Below are 15969 nucleotides of genomic sequence, written 5' to 3' on the forward strand. Positions count from 1 at the left end.
GGGCTATTGCCCATATCGTACGGCATACTATAGCGCGCCGTTTTTCATCATTTTTGAAGATTTGAAAAAAATGACGAAATGACAAAAACGAAAGGTTATAGCCCATGTTTTTTGAAATTTTGAAAAAAAAAGTTAGCCTCGTTTCTCATCATTTTGGACCGTGGGCTATAGCCCATATCGTACGGCATACTATAGCGCGCCGTTTTTCATCATTTTTGAAGATTTGAAAAAAATGACGAAATGACAAAAACGAAAGGTTATAGCCCATGTTTTTTGAAATTTTGAAAAACAAAGTTAGCCTCGTTTCTCATCATTTTGGACCATGAGCCCATATCGTACGGCATACTATAGCGCGCCGTTTTTCATCATTTTTGAAGATTTGAAAAAAATGACGAAATGACAAAAACGAAAGGTTATAGCCCATGTTTTTTGAAATTTTGAAAAAAAAAGTTAGCCTCGTTTCTCATCATTTTGGACCGTGGGCTATAGCCCATATCGTACGGCATACTATAGCGCGCCGTTTTTCATCATTTTTGAAGATTTGAAAAAAATGACGAAATGACAAAAACGATGGGTTATAGCCCATGTTTTTTTAAATTTTGAAAAAAAAAGTTAGCCTCGTTTCTCATCATTTTGGACCGTGGGCTATAGCCCATATCGTACGGCATACTATAGCGCGCCGTTTTTCATCATTTTTGAAGATTTGAAAAAAATGACGAAATGACAAAAACGAAAGGTTATAGCCCATGTTTTTTGAAATTTTGAAAAAAAAAGTTAGCCTCGTTTCTCATCATTTTGGACCGTGGGCTATAGCCCATATCGTACGGCATACTATAGCGCGCCGTTTTTCATCATTTTTGAAGATTTGAAAAAAATGACGAAATGACAAAAACGATGGGTTATAGCCCATGTTTTTTGAAATTTTGAAAAAAAAAGTTAGCCTCGTTTCTCATCATTTTGGACCGTGGGCTATAGCCCATATCGTACGCCATACTATAGCGCGCCGTTTTTCATCATTTTTGAAGATTTGAAAAAAATGACGAAATGACAAAAACGAAAGGTTATAGCCCATGTTTTTTGAAAATTTGAAAAAAAAGGTTAGCCTCGTTTCTCATCATTTTGGACCGTGGGCTATAGCCCATATCGTACGGCATACTATAGCGCGCCGTTTTTCATCATTTTTGAAGATTTGAAAAAAATGACGAAATGACAAAAACGAAAGGTTATAGCCCATGTTTTTTGAAATTTTGAAAAAAAAAGTTAGCCTCGTTTCTCATCATTTTGGACCGTGGGCTATAGCCCATATCGTACGGCATACTATAGCGCGCCGTTTTTCATCATTTTTGAAGATTTGAAAAAAATGACAAAATGACAAAAACGAAAGGTTATAGCCCATGTTTTTTGAAATTTTGAAAAAAAAAGTTAGCCTCGTTTCTCATCATTTTGGACCGTGGGCTATAGCCCATATCGTACGGCATACTATAGCGCGCCGTTTTTCATCATTTTTGAAGATTTTAAAAAAATGACGAAATGACAAAAACGAAAGGTTATAGCCCATGTTTTTTGAAATTTTGAAAAAAAAAAGTTAGCCTCGTTTCTCATCATTTTGGACCGTGGGCTATAGCCCATATCGTACGGCATACTATAGCGCGCAGTTTTTCATCATTTTTGAAGATTTGAAAAAAATGACGAAATGACAAAAACGAAAGGTTATAGCCCATGTTTTTTGAAATTTTGAAAAAAAAAGTTAGCCTCGTTTCTCATCATTTTGGACCGTGGGCTATAGCCCATATCGTACGGCATACTATAGCGCGCCGTTTTTCATCATTTTTGAAGATTTGAAAAAAATGACGAAATGACAAAAACGATGGGTTATAGCCCATGTTTTTTGAAATTTTGAAAAAAAAAGTTAGCCTCGTTTCTCATCATTTTGGACCATGGGCTATAGCCCATATCGTACGGCATACTATAGCGCGCCGTTTTTCATCATTTTTGAAGATTTGAAATAAAATGACGAAATGACAAAAACGAAAGGTTATAGCCCATGTTTTTTGAAATTTTGAAAAAAAAAGTTAGCCTCGTTTCTCATCATTTTGGACCGTGGGCTATAGCCCATATCGTACGGCATACTATAGCGCGCCGTTTTTCATCATTTTTGAAGATTTGAAAAAAATTACGAAATGACAAAAACGATGGGTTATAGCCCATGTTTTTTGAAATTTTGAAAAAAAAAGTTAGCCTCGTTTCTCATCATTTTGGACCATGGGCTATTGCCCATATCGTACGGCATACTATAGCGTGCCGTTTTTCATCATTTTTGAAGATTTGAAAAAAATGACGAAATGACAAAAACGAAAGGTTATAGCCCATGTTTTTTGAAATTTTGAAAAAGAAAGTTAGCCTCGTTTCTCATCATTTTGGACCGTGGGCTATAGCCCATATCGTACGGCATACTATAGCGCGCCGTTTTTCATCATTTTTGAAGATTTGAAAAAAATGACGAAATGACAAAAACGATGGGTTATAGCCCATGTTTTTTGAAATTTTGAAAAAAAAAGTTAGCCTCGTTTCTCATCATTTTGGACCGTGGGCTATAGCCCATATCGTACGGCATACTATAGCGCGCCGTTTTTCATCATTTTTGAAGATTTGAAAAAAATGACGAAATGACAAAAACGAAAGGTTATAGCCCATGTTTTTTGAAATTTTGAAAAAAAAAGGTAGCCTCGTTTCTCATCATTTTGGACCGTGGGCTATAGCCCATATCGTACGGCATACTATAGCGCGCCGTTTTTCATCATTTTTGAAGATTTGAAAAAAATGACAAAATGACAAAAACGAAAGGTTATAGCCCATGTTTTTTGAAATTTTGAAAAAAAAAGTTAGCCTCGTTTCTCATCATTTTGGACCGTGGGCTATAGCCCATATCGTACGGCATACTATAGCGCGCCGTTTTTCATCATTTTTGAAGATTTTAAAAAAATGACGAAATGACAAAAACGAAAGGTTATAGCCCATGTTTTTTGAAATTTTGAAAAAAAAAAGTTAGCCTCGTTTCTCATCATTTTGGACCGTGGGCTATAGCCCATATCGTACGGCATACTATAGCGCGCAGTTTTTCATCATTTTTGAAGATTTGAAAAAAATGACGAAATGACAAAAACGATGGGTTATAGCCCATGTTTTTTGAAATTTTGAAAAAAAAAGTTAGCCTCGTTTCTCATCATTTTGGACCGTGGGCTATAGCCCATATCGTACGGCATACTATAGCGCGCCGTTTTTCATCATTTTTGAAGATTTGAAAAAAATGACGAAATGACAAAAACGAAAGGTTATAGCCCATGTTTTTTGAAATTTTGAAAAAAAAAGTTAGCCTCGTTTATCATCATTTTGGACCGTGGGCTATAGCCCATATCGTACGGCATACTATAGCGCGCCGTTTTTCATCATTTTTGAAGATTTGAAAAAAATGACGAAATGACAAAAACGATGGGTTATAGCCCATGTTTTTTGAAATTTTGAAAAAAAAAGTTAGCCTCGTTTCTCATCATTTTGGACCGTGGGCTATAGCCCATATCGTACGCCATACTATAGCGCGCCGTTTTTCATCATTTTTGAAGATTTGAAAAAAATGACGAAATGACAAAAACGAAAGGTTATAGCCCATGTTTTTTGAAAATTTGAAAAAAAAGGTTAGCCTCGTTTCTCATCATTTTGGACCGTGGGCTATAGCCCATATCGTACGGCATACTATAGCGCGCCGTTTTTCATCATTTTTGAAGATTTGAAAAAAATGACGAAATGACAAAAACGAAAGGTTATAGCCCATGTTTTTTGAAATTTTGAAAAAAAAAGTTAGCCTCGTTTCTCATCATTTTGGACCGTGGGCTATAGCCCATATCGTACGGCATACTATAGCGCGCCGTTTTTCATCATTTTTGAAGATTTGAAAAAAATGACGAAATGACAAAAACGAAAGGTTATAGCCCATGTTTTTTGAAATTTTGAAAAAAAAAGTTAGCCTCGTTTCTCATCATTTTGGACCGTGGGCTATAGCCCATATCGTACGGCATACTATAGCGCGCCGTTTTTCATCATTTTTGAAGATTTGAAAAAAATGACGAAATGACAAAAACGAAAGGTTATAGCCCATGTTTTTTGAAATTTTGAAAAAAAAAGTTAGCCTCGTTTCTCATCATTTTGGACCGTGGGCTATAGCCCATATCGTACGGCATACTATAGCGCGCAGTTTTTCATCATTTTTGAAGATTTGAAAAAAATGACGAAATGACAAAAACGAAAGGTTATAGCCCATGTTTTTTGAAATTTTGAAAAAAAAAGTTAGCCTCGTTTCTCATCATTTTGGACCGTGGGCTATAGCCCATATCGTACGGCATACTATAGCGCGCCGTTTTTCATCATTTTTGAAGATTTGAAAAAAATGACGAAATGACAAAAACGAAAGGTTATAGCCCATGTTTTTTGAAATTTTGAAAAAGAAAGTTAGCCTCGTTTCTCATCATTTTGGACCGTGGGCTATAGCCCATATCGTACGCCATACTATAGCGCGCCGTTTTTCATCATTTTTGAAGATTTGAAAAAAATGACGAAATGACAAAAACGAAAGGTTATAGCCCATGTTTTTTGAAAATTTGAAAAAAAAGGTTAGCCTCGTTTCTCATCATTTTGGACCGTGGGCTATAGCCCATATCGTACGGCATACTATAGCGCGCCGTTTTTCATCATTTTTGAAGATTTGAAAAAAATGACGAAATGACAAAAACGAAAGGTTATAGCCCATGTTTTTTGAAATTTTGAAAAAAAAAGTTAGCCTCGTTTCTCATCATTTTGGACCGTGGGCTATAGCCCATATCGTACGGCATACTATAGCGCGCCGTTTTTCATCATTTTTGAAGATTTGAAAAAAATGACGAAATGACAAAAACGAAAGGTTATAGCCCATGTTTTTTGAAATTTTGAAAAAAAAAGTTAGCCTCGTTTCTCATCATTTTGGACCGTGGGCTATAGCCCATATCGTACGGCATACTATAGCGCGCCGTTTTTCATCATTTTTGAAGATTTGAAAAAAATGACGAAATGACAAAAACGAAAGGTTATAGCCCATGTTTTTTGAAATTTTGAAAAAAAAAGTTAGCCTCGTTTCTCATCATTTTGGACCGTGGGCTATAGCCCATATCGTACGGCATACTATAGCGCGCAGTTTTTCATCATTTTTGAAGATTTGAAAAAAATGACGAAATGACAAAAACGAAAGGTTATAGCCCATGTTTTTTGAAATTTTGAAAAAAAAAGTTAGCCTCGTTTCTCATCATTTTGGACCGTGGGCTATAGCCCATATCGTACGGCATACTATAGCGCGCCGTTTTTCATCATTTTTGAAGATTTGAAAAAAATGACGAAATGACAAAAACGATGGGTTATAGCCCATGTTTTTTGAAATTTTGAAAAAAAAAGTTAGCCTCGTTTCTCATCATTTTGGACCATGGGCTATAGCCCATATCGTACGGCATACTATAGCGCGCCGTTTTTCATCATTTTTGAAGATTTGAAAAAAATGACGAAATGACAAAAACGAAAGGTTATAGCCCATGTTTTTTGAAATTTTGAAAAAAAAAGTTAGCCTCGTTTCTCATCATTTTGGACCGTGGGCTATAGCCCATATCGTACGGCATACTATAGCGCGCCGTTTTTCATCATTTTTGAAGATTTGAAAAAAATTACGAAATGACAAAAACGATGGGTTATAGCCCATGTTTTTTGAAATTTTGAAAAAAAAAGTTAGCCTCGTTTCTCATCATTTTGGACCATGGGCTATTGCCCATATCGTACGGCATACTATAGCGCGCCGTTTTTCATCATTTTTGTAGATTTGAAAAAAATGACGAAATGACAAAAACGAAAGGTTATAGCCCATGTTTTTTGAAATTTTGAAAAAGAAAGTTAGCCTCGTTTCTCATCATTTTGGACCGTGGGCTATAGCCCATATCGTACGGCATACTATAGCGCGCCGTTTTTCATCATTTTTGAAGATTTGAAAAAAATGACGAAATGACAAAAACGATGGGTTATAGCCCATGTTTTTTGAAATTTTGAAAAAAAAGTTAGCCTCGTTTCTCATCATTTTGGACCGTGGGCTATAGCCCATATCGTACGGCATACTATAGCGCGCAGTTTTTCATCATTTTTGAAGATTTGAAAAAAATGACGAAATGACAAAAACGAAAGGTTATAGCCCATGTTTTTTGAAATTTTGAAAAAAAAAGTTAGCCTCGTTTCTCATCATTTTGGACCGTGGGCTATAGCCCATATCGTACGGCATACTATAGCGCGCCGTTTTTCATCATTTTTGAAGATTTGAAAAAAATTACGAAATGACAAAAACGATGGGTTATAGCCCATGTTTTTTGAAATTTTGAAAAAAAAAGTTAGCCTCGTTTCTCATCATTTTGGACCATGGGCTATTGCCCATATCGTACGGCATACTATAGCGCGCCGTTTTTCATCATTTTTGAAGATTTGAAAAAAATGACGAAATGACAAAAACGAAAGGTTATAGCCCATGTTTTTTGAAATTTTGAAAAAGAAAGTTAGCCTCGTTTCTCATCATTTTGGACCGTGGGCTATAGCCCATATCGTACGGCATACTATAGCGCGCCGTTTTTCATCATTTTTGAAGATTTGAAAAAAATGACGAAATGACAAAAACGATGGGTTATAGCCCATGTTTTTTGAAATTTTGAAAAAAAAGTTAGCCTCGTTTCTCATCATTTTGGACCGTGGGCTATAGCCCATATCGTACGGCATACTATAGCGCGCCGTTTTTCATCATTTTTGAAGATTTGAAAAAAATGACGAAATGACAAAAACGAAAGGTTATAGCCCATGTTTTTTGAAATTTTGAAAAAGAAAGTTAGCCTCGTTTCTCATCATTTTGGACCGTGGGCTATAGCCCATATCGTACGGCATACTATAGCGCGCCGTTTTTCATCATTTTTGAAGATTTGAAAAAAATGACGAAATGACAAAAACGATGGGTTATAGCCCATGTTTTTTGAAATTTTGAAAAAAAAGGTTAGCCTCGTTTCTCATCATTTTGGACCGTGGGCTATAGCCCATATCGTACGGCATACTATAGCGCGCCGTTTTTCATCATTTTTGAAGATTTGAAAAAAATGACGAAATGACAAAAACGAAAGGTTATAGCCCATGTTTTTTGAAATTTTGAAAAAAAAAGTTAGCGTCGTTTCTCATCATTTTGGACCGTGGCCTATAGCCCATATCGTACGGCATACTATAGCGCGCCGTTTTTCATCATTTTTGAAGATTTGAAAAAAATGACGAAATGACAAAAACGATGGGTTATAGCCCATGTTTTTTGAAATTTTGAAAAAAAAAGTTAGCCTCGTTTCTCATCATTTTGGACCGTGGGCTATAGCCCATATCGTACGGCATACTATAGCGCGCAGTTTTTCATCATTTTTGAAGATTTGAAAAAAATGACGAAATGACAAAAACGAAAGGTTATAGCCCATGTTTTTTGAAATTTTGAAAAAAAATGTTAGCCTCGTTTCTCATCATTTTGGACCGTGGGCTATAGCCCATATCGTACGGCATACTATAGCTCGCAGTTTTTCATCATTTTTGAAGATTTGAAAAAAATGACGAAATGACAAAAACGAAAGGTTATAGCCCATGTTTTTTGAAATTTTGAAAAAAAAAGTTAGCCTCGTTTCTCATCATTTTGGACCGTGGGCTATAGCCCATATCGTACGGCATACTATAGCGCGCCGTTTTTCATCATTTTTGAAGATTTTAAAAAAATGACGAAATGACAAAAACGAAAGGTTATAGCCCATGTTTTTTGAAATTTTGAAAAATAAAGTTATCCTCGTTTCTCATCATTTTGGACCGTGGGCTATAGCCCATATCGTACGGCATACTATAGCGCGCCGTTTTTCATCATTTTTGAAGATTTGAAAAAAATGACGAAATGACAAAAACGAAAGGTTATAGCCCATGTTTTTTGAAATTTTGAAAAAAAAAGTTAGCCTCGTTTCTAATCATTTTGGACCGTGGGCTATAGCCCATATCGTACGGCATACTATAGCGCGCCGTTTTTCATCATTTTTGAAGATTTGAAAAAATGACGAAATGACAAAAACGATGGGTTATAGCCCATGTTTTTTGAAATTTTGAAAAAAAAAGTTAGCCTCGTTTCTCATCATTTTGGACCGTGGGCTATAGCCCATATCGTACGGCATACTATAGCGCGCCGTTTTTCATCATTTTTGAAGATTTGAAAAAAATGACGAAATGACAAAAACGATGGGTTATAGCCCATGTTTTTTGAAATTTTGAAAAAAAAAGTTAGCCTCGTTTCTCATCATTTTGGACCGTGGGCTATAGCCCATATCGTACGGCATACTATAGCGCGCAGTTTTTCATCATTTTTGAAGATTTGACAAAAATGACGAAATGACAAAAACGAAAGGTTATAGCCCATGTTTTTTGAAATTTTGAAAAAAAAAGTTAGCCTCGTTTCTCATCATTTTGGACCGTGGGCTATAGCCCATAACGTACGGCATACTATAGCGCGCCGTTTTTCATCATTTTTGAAGATTTGAAAAAATGACGAAATGACAAAAACGATGGGTTATAGCCCATGTTTTTTGAAATTTTGAAAAAAAAAGTTAGCCTCGTTTCTCATCATTTTGGACCGTGGGCTATAGCCCATATCGTACGGCATACTATAGCGCGCCGTTTTTCATCATTTTTGAAGATTTGAAAAAAATGACGAAATGACAAAAACGATGGGTTATAGCCCATGTTTTTTGAAATTTTGAAAAAAAAAGTTAGCCTCGTTTCTCATCATTTTGGACCGTGGGCTATAGCCCATATCGTACGGCATACTATAGCGCGCAGTTTTTCATCATTTTTGAAGATTTGACAAAAATGACGAAATGACAAAAACGAAAGGTTATAGCCCATGTTTTTTGAAATTTTGAAAAAAAAAGTTAGCCTCGTTTCTCATCATTTTGGACCGTGGGCTATAGCCCATAACGTACGGCATACTATAGCGCGCCGTTTTTCATCATTTTTGAAGATTTGAAAAAAATGACGAAATGACAAAAACGAAAGGTTATAGCCCATGTTTTTTGAAATTTTGAAAAAAAAAGTTAGCCTCGTTTCTCATCATTTTGGACCGTGGGCTATAGCCCATATCGTACGGCATACTATAGCGCGCCGTTTTTCATAATTTTTGAAGATTTGAAAAAAATGACGAAATGACAAAAACGATGGGTTATAGCCCATGTTTTTTGAAATTTTGAAAAAAAAAGTTAGCCTCGTTTCTCATAATTTTGGACCGTGGGCTATAGCCCATATCGTACGGCATACTATAGCGCGCAGTTTTTCATCATTTTTGAAGATTTGAAAAAAATGACGAAATGACAAAAACGAAAGGTTATAGCCCATGTTTTTTGAAATTTTGAAAAAAAATGTTAGCCTCGTTTCTCATCATTTTGGACCGTGGGCTATAGCCCATATCGTACGGCATACTATAGCTCGCAGTTTTTCATCATTTTTGAAGATTTGAAAAAAATGACGAAATGACAAAAACGAAAGGTTATAGCCCATGTTTTTTGAAATTTTGAAAAAAAAAGTTAGCCTCGTTTCTCATCATTTTGGACCGTGGGCTATAGCCCATATCGTACGGCATACTATAGCGCGCCGTTTTTCATCATTTTTGAAGATTTTAAAAAAATGACGAAATGACAAAAACGAAAGGTTATAGCCCATATCGTACGGCATACTATAGCGCGCCGTTTTTCATCATTTTTGAAGATTTGAAAAAAATTACGAAATGACAAAAACGATGGGTTATAGCCCATGTCTTTTGAAATTTTGAAAAAAAAAGTTAGCCTCGTTTCTCATCATTTTGGACCATGGGCTATTGCCCATATCGTACGGCATACTATAGCGTGCCGTTTTTCATCATTTTTGAAGATTTGAAAAAAATGACGAAATGACAAAAACGAAAGGTTATAGCCCATGTTTTTTGAAATTTTGAAAAAGAAAGTTAGCCTCGTTTCTCATCATTTTGGACCGTGGGCTATAGCCCATATCGTACGGCATACTATAGCGCGCCGTTTTTCATCATTTTTGAAGATTTGAAAAAAATGACGAAATGACAAAAACGATGGGTTATAGCCCATGTTTTTTGAAATTTTGAAAAAAAAAGTTAGCCTCGTTTCTCATCATTTTGGACCGTGGGCTATAGCCCATATCGTACGGCATACTATAGCGCGCCGTTTTTCATCATATTTGAAGATTTGAAAAAAATGACGAAATGACAAAAACGAAAGGTTATAGCCCATGTTTTTTGAAATTTTGAAAAAAAAAGTTAGCCTCGTTTCTCATCATTTTGGACCGTGGGCTATAGCCCATATCGTACGGCATACTATAGCGCGCCGTTTTTCATCATTTTTGAAGATTTGAAAAAAATGACGAAATGACAAAAACGATGGGTTATAGCCCATGTTTTTTGAAATTTTGAAAAAAAAAAGTTAGCCTCGTTTCTCATCATTTTGGACCGTGGGCTATAGCCCATATCGTACGCCATACTATAGCGCGCCGTTTTTCATCATTTTTGAAGATTTGAAAAAAATGACGAAATGACAAAAACGAAAGGTTATAGCCCATGTTTTTTGAAAATTTGAAAAAAAAAGGTTAGCCTCGTTTCTCATCATTTTGGACCGTGGGCTATAGCCCATATCGTACGGCATACTATAGCGCGCCGTTTTTCATCATTTTTGAAGATTTGAAAAAAATGACGAAATGACAAAAACGAAAGGTTATAGCCCATGTTTTTTGAAATTTTGAAAAAAAAAGTTAGCCTCGTTTCTCATCATTTTGGACCGTGGGCTATAGCCCATATCGTACGGCATACTATAGCGCGCCGTTTTTCATCATTTTTGAAGATTTGAAAAAAATGACGAAATGACAAAAACGAAAGGTTATAGCCCATGTTTTTTGAAATTTTGAAAAAAAAAGTTAGCCTCGTTTCTCATCATTTTGGACCGTGGGCTATAGCCCATATCGTACGGCATACTATAGCGCGCCGTTTTTCATCATTTTTGAAGATTTAAAAAAAATGACGAAATGACAAAAACGAAAGGTTATAGCCCATGTTTTTTGAAATTTTGAAAAAAAAAGTTAGCCTCGTTTCTCATCATTTTGGACCGTGGGCTATAGCCCATATCGTACGGCATACTATAGCGCGCAGTTTTTCATCATTTTTGAAGATTTGAAAAAAATGACGAAATGACAAAAACGAAAGGTTATAGCCCATGTTTTTTGAAATTTTGAAAAAAAAAGTTAGCCTCGTTTCTCATCATTTTGGACCGTGGGCTATAGCCCATATCGTACGGCATACTATAGCGCGCCGTTTTTCATCATTTTTGAAGATTTGAAAAAAATGACGAAATGACAAAAACGATGGGTTATAGCCCATGTTTTTTGAAATTTTGAAAAAAAAAGTTAGCCTCGTTTCTCATCATTTTGGACCATGGGCTATAGCCCATATCGTACGGCATACTATAGCGCGCCGTTTTTCATCATTTTTGAAGATTTGAAAAAAATTACGAAATGACAAAAACGAAAGGTTATAGCCCATGTTTTTTGAAATTTTGAAAAAAAAAGTTAGCCTCGTTTCTCATCATTTTGGACCGTGGGCTATAGCCCATATCGTACGGCATACTATAGCGCGCCGTTTTTCATCATTTTTGAAGATTTGAAAAAAATTACGAAATGACAAAAACGATGGGTTATAGCCCATGTTTTTTGAAATTTTGAAAAAAAAAGTTAGCCTCGTTTCTCATCATTTTGGACCATGGGCTATTGCCCATATCGTACGGCATACTATAGCGCGCCGTTTTTCATCATTTTTGAAGATTTGAAAAAAATGACGAAATGACAAAAACGAAAGGTTATAGCCCATGTTTTTTGAAATTTTGAAAAAGAAAGTTAGCCTCGTTTCTCATCATTTTGGACCGTGGGCTATAGCCCATATCGTACGGCATACTATAGCGCGCCGTTTTTCATCATTTTTGAAGATTTGAAAAAAATGACGAAATGACAAAAACGATGGGTTATAGCCCATGTTTTTTGAAATTTTGAAAAAAAAAAGTTAGCCTCGTTTCTCATCATTTTGGACCGTGGGCTATAGCCCATATCGTACGCCATACTATAGCGCGCCGTTTTTCATCATTTTTGAAGATTTGAAAAAAATGACGAAATGACAAAAACGAAAGGTTATAGCCCATGTTTTTTGAAAATTTGAAAAAAAAAGGTTAGCCTCGTTTCTCATCATTTTGGACCGTGGGCTATAGCCCATATCGTACGGCATACTATAGCGCGCCGTTTTTCATCATTTTTGAAGATTTGAAAAAAATGACGAAATGACAAAAACGAAAGGTTATAGCCCATGTTTTTTGAAATTTTGAAAAAAAAAGTTAGCCTCGTTTCTCATCATTTTGGACCGTGGGCTATAGCCCATATCGTACGGCATACTATAGCGCGCCGTTTTTCATCATTTTTGAAGATTTGAAAAAAATGACGAAATGACAAAAACGAAAGGTTATAGCCCATGTTTTTTGAAATTTTGAAAAAAAAAGTTAGCCTCGTTTCTCATCATTTTGGACCGTGGGCTATAGCCCATATCGTACGGCATACTATAGCGCGCCGTTTTTCATCATTTTTGAAGATTTAAAAAAAATGACGAAATGACAAAAACGAAAGGTTATAGCCCATGTTTTTTGAAATTTTGAAAAAAAAAGTTAGCCTCGTTTCTCATCATTTTGGACCGTGGGCTATAGCCCATATCGTACGGCATACTATAGCGCGCAGTTTTTCATCATTTTTGAAGATTTGAAAAAAATGACGAAATGACAAAAACGAAAGGTTATAGCCCATGTTTTTTGAAATTTTGAAAAAAAAAGTTAGCCTCGTTTCTCATCATTTTGGACCGTGGGCTATAGCCCATATCGTACGGCATACTATAGCGCGCCGTTTTTCATCATTTTTGAAGATTTGAAAAAAATGACGAAATGACAAAAACGATGGGTTATAGCCCATGTTTTTTGAAATTTTGAAAAAAAAAGTTAGCCTCGTTTCTCATCATTTTGGACCATGGGCTATAGCCCATATCGTACGGCATACTATAGCGCGCCGTTTTTCATCATTTTTGAAGATTTGAAAAAAATTACGAAATGACAAAAACGAAAGGTTATAGCCCATGTTTTTTGAAATTTTGAAAAAAAAAGTTAGCCTCGTTTCTCATCATTTTGGACCGTGGGCTATAGCCCATATCGTACGGCATACTATAGCGCGCCGTTTTTCATCATTTTTGAAGATTTGAAAAAAATTACGAAATGACAAAAACGATGGGTTATAGCCCATGTTTTTTGAAATTTTGAAAAAAAAAGTTAGCCTCGTTTCTCATCATTTTGGACCATGGGCTATTGCCCATATCGTACGGCATACTATAGCGCGCCGTTTTTCATCATTTTTGAAGATTTGAAAAAAATGACGAAATGACAAAAACGAAAGGTTATAGCCCATGTTTTTTGAAATTTTGAAAAAGAAAGTTAGCCTCGTTTCTCATCATTTTGGACCGTGGGCTATAGCCCATATCGTACGGCATACTATAGCGCGCCGTTTTTCATCATTTTTGAAGATTTGAAAAAAATGACGAAATGACAAAAACGATGGGTTATAGCCCATGTTTTTTGAAATTTTGAAAAAAAAGTTAGCCTCGTTTCTCATCATTTTGGACCGTGGGCTATAGCCCATATCGTACGGCATACTATAGCGCGCAGTTTTTCATCATTTTTGAAGATTTGAAAAAAATGACGAAATGACAAAAACGAAAGGTTATAGCCCATGTTTTTTGAAATTTTGGAAAAAAAAGTTAGCCTCGTTTCTCATCATTTTGGACCGTGGGCTATAGCCCATATCGTACGGCATACTATAGCGCGCCGTTTTTCATCATTTTTGAGGATTTGAAAAAAATGACGAAATGACAAAAACGATGGGTTATAGCCCATGTTTTTTGAAATTTTGAAAAAAAAGGTTAGCCTCGTTTCTCATCATTTTGGACCGTGGGCTATAGCCCATATCGTACGACATACTATAGCGCGCCGTTTTTCATCATTTTTGAGGATTTGAAAAAAATGACGAAATGACAAAAACGATGGGTTATAGCCCATGTTTTTGAAATTTTGAAAAAAAATAGTTAGCCTCGTTTCTCATCATTTTGGACCGTGGGCTATAGCCCATATCGTACGGCATACTATAGCGCGCCGTTTTTCATAATTTTTGAGGATTTGAAAAAAATGACGAAATGACAAAAACGATGGGTTATAGCCCATGTTTTTTGAAATTTTGAAAAAAAAAGTTATCCTCGTTTCTCATCATTTTGGACCGTGGGCTATAGCCCATATCGTACGGCATACTATAGCGCGCCGTTTTTCATCATTTTTGAAGATTTGAAAAAAATGACGAAATGACAAAAACGATGGGTTATAGCCCATGTTTTTTGAAATTTTGAAAAAAAAAGTTATCCTCGTTTCTCATCATTTTGGACCATGGGCTATAGCCCATATCGTACGGCATACTATAGCGCGCCGTTTTTCATCATTTTTGAGGATTTGAAAAAAATGAAAAAATGAAAAAGAAAATCCGCAATTTCCATTTCCGCAATTCCGCAATTTGACAAAAACGATGGTTTTTGGCAAATTGCGGAAATTGCGGAAATTGGGGAAATTGCAAATTGCGGAAATTGCAGGAAAAAAAATGACTAAATGACAAAAACGATGGGTTATAGCCCATGTTTTTTGAAATTTTGAAAAAAAAAGTTAGCCTCGTTTCTCATCATTTTGGACCGTGGGCTATAGCCCATATCGTACGGCATACTATAGCGCGCCGTTTTTCATAATTTTTGAAGATTTGAAAAAAATGACGAAATGACAAAAACGATGGGTTATAGCCCATGTTTTTTGAAATTTTGAAAAAAAAAGTTAGCCTCGTTTCTCATCATTTTGGACCGTGGGCTATAGCCCATATCGTACGGCATACTATAGCGCGCCGTTTTTCATAATTTTTGAAGATTTGAAAAAAATGACGAAATGACAAAAACGATGGGTTATAGCCCATGTTTTTTGAAATTTTGAAAAAAAAAGTTAGCCTCGTTTCTCATCATTTTGGACCATGGGCTATAGCCCATATCGTACGGCATACTATAGCGCGCAGTTTTTCATCATTTTTGAGGATTTGAAAAAAATGACGAAATGACAAAAACGATGGGTTATAGCCCATGTTTTTTGACATTTTGAAATAAAAAGTTAGCCTCGTTTCTCATCATTTTGGACCGTGGGCTATAGCCCATATCGTACGGCATACTATAGCGCGCCGTTTTTCATCATTTTTGAGGATTTGAAAAAAAGACAAAATCACTTCCTGACCATGGGTTATAGTCCATGGTGTCGGAGTGATTTTCGTCATTTTTTTCAAATCCTCAAAAATGATGAAAAAACGGCATGCTACAGTACCCTAACCCTAACCCTTGATCGTAGGAGATAGTAATGTAGGACTCTACAGATCAAGTGCTATCCAGTCATAAAGTTTGAACACTTGAAGAAACTACTACAGAAAACTGGAAACACTGCATCCTATCTGTAGGAATGAACAATCGACAGCAGGGGAAAACAGAAACAGGACGGAAGACAATGAGGCACAAGTGTGGCCTACATGGGTCACATATAATTCGCCCAGCTGGTACCCACTTAAGGCCCAATCAGATCCCAGTTCAAACCCATATAGGCAAACACAGGTGGCGCACACATGGTTCTGAAATAAAATGGCCCATTTGGATACCACCTAAGACCCACT

The sequence above is a fragment of the Protomyctophum bolini genome, assembly GCF_963924005.1.
Source record: "Protomyctophum bolini genome assembly, chromosome: 10".
In the NCBI taxonomy this organism is placed as follows: Eukaryota; Metazoa; Chordata; class Actinopteri; order Myctophiformes; family Myctophidae; genus Protomyctophum; species Protomyctophum bolini.